This window comes from Apium graveolens, chromosome 9 (assembly GCF_009905375.1).
Source record: "Apium graveolens cultivar Ventura chromosome 9, ASM990537v1, whole genome shotgun sequence".
Classification (NCBI taxonomy): Eukaryota; Viridiplantae; Streptophyta; class Magnoliopsida; order Apiales; family Apiaceae; genus Apium; species Apium graveolens.
Genome location: NC_133655.1, coordinates 52,039,946 through 52,042,001, shown reverse-complemented (window position 1 = coordinate 52,042,001; position 2,056 = coordinate 52,039,946). Strand labels below are relative to the sequence as shown.

Below are 2,056 nucleotides of genomic sequence, written 5' to 3'. Positions count from 1 at the left end.
TGCAATAGCGGTGGCTGCATTAACTTCCAGAATACCTGCTACCTTGCCTGACGTCATCCTCTAAGTTGGGTTTTGATGCTCATTTGCAGCCATCGTCTCGATAAGATTATACGCCTCAGTATAGCTTTTAGCCCATAAGGCGCCTCCAGCTGCTGCATCGAGCATGGGCCGAGATTGGGCCCCCAAACCATTATAGAAACCAGTGATCACCATCCAATCCGGCATTCCATGATGTGGACATTTTCTCAACATTTCCTTGTAGCGTTCCCAAGCCTCGCACATAGATTCTGTAGGTTGCTGCGCAAACTGAGTAAGAGCACTCCTCATAGCAGCAGTCTTTGCCATTGGATAAAACTTCACCAGAAACTTTTGCGCAAGATCTTGCCACGTAGTGATGGACCCAGCTGGTTCAGAATGTAACCAGTCTTTAGCCTTATCCCTCAGTGAGAATGGGAAAAGCCTCAACTTGATAGCCTCATCAGTCACGCCATTATACTTAAAAGTGCTGCAGATCTCGACAAAATTCCTTATGTGCATGTTGGGGTCTTCAGTTGCCGCTCCTCCAAAAGAAACAGAATTCTGCACCATCTGAATAGTGCCCGGCTTGATTTTAAAGGTGTTAGCTTGACTAGCCGGATGAAGGATGCTTGACTGAATGTCATCAATTTTAGGCCGAGAAAAATCCATAAGAGCTGGATCAGCTTGAACAATACGTTCTCCCATGTTTACTGGTTCTTTCTGCTCAGTTCCTGAATCCGAATCCTCAAAATCTAACTTCTCCGGAATATCAAGAACTTCGTCTGTCTCCTCAGCTGTATCTAAAGTCCTCTTGCGAGCACGAGAACGAGTTTGCATAAACGCTTGCTAAAGTACCTGAAACACAACCGAAAAGAGTAAGTAACTACTACGTCCTAATCACCGAGTCCTAATGACCAATGATGGTAAGTACATAAACTAAACAAATACGCCGAGTCCCCGGCAGCGGCGCCAAAAACTTGTTAGGGCGAAAACACGCGCTAATATTCACGCAAGTATACGCCTTCGCAAGTAATATAGAATACTTTCTAGTTCATTCCCTCAGAGACTCAGACTAAATTATTGTCTAATTAAACTCACTCACCAATGTATGATTACTTCTCAATGTTAAGATAATAACACTTAAAATTATTGATTAAATATTAACTATAATTAACTACTTAATCAACCACTTAACTAACACTTCAATTTATCAATAATAAAACACTCATGAGATCACAACTTCATTATTACTTCCTTCTATAGCCATTGTTATTACCTTTAGCATGTGACAGTGATGATATTAATCGAATAACACAAAACTGATAAAAGCCAACTTTCATTGTACTAATGCCATTCTACCAAGCATCCACAATTAAGATAGAAGTTGAATAGTCATCAATTATGTTGAGTTCCTATATGTCTACAGAAATTGACAACACAACGATTTAAGCACAAGTTATTCCTTTTGATTACATAGGGCAAATAAAACTGTTAGAGTTACCCACTAATCATGCACAACGTACATGAACCTATGCTAGCATGGCAAGTTCTAAATCTCAAGATCCACCATCGCTTCACAAGAGATTAACACCCTATCTTATATGTTCGCGACGCACATAAAACGAATACGCACAACCAATACTAGATATCATGCAATCATCACACACTAAAGTATTAAACAATTAACTAAAGAATTCCATAATAAATCCGTTGCAACCCCATGATCACGATTAGCCCATAATAGAACTTATCGACATCATGGGTTCATATGAAATCATGATAAACAAACACAAGAAAATAATAACTAAACTAATTATATTAAAACAAAGTACGTCACAAGAGTAAATAAGTCAAAGCAAGAAAACTAGCATCCAATGTTACAACGAAACAAGAATCACAAGAAAATATGCTTCCTCTTCGTTGCGGTGTGCTAAATCGGTCTTCTTCCTTATCTCCTTCGCTTCTTGCATAAAACACAATCTAAAACATAATCCCCTTAATAATCTCTGTGAAAACGTCTCAAATCTACCTATATAAT

At 38.9% G+C, this 2,056-nt stretch overlaps 1 non-coding gene across 1 annotated transcript; it reads left to right on the top strand.

Moving 5' to 3' along the window:
* The first annotated feature begins 223 nt into the window (after window positions 1-223).
* Window positions 224-330, top strand: LOC141687813 (small nucleolar RNA R71). The gene has a single exon (XR_012561294.1). It is a non-coding gene; the product is annotated as a small nucleolar RNA R71 (small nucleolar RNA).
* The last annotated feature ends 1,726 nt before the right edge of the window (window positions 331-2,056 follow it).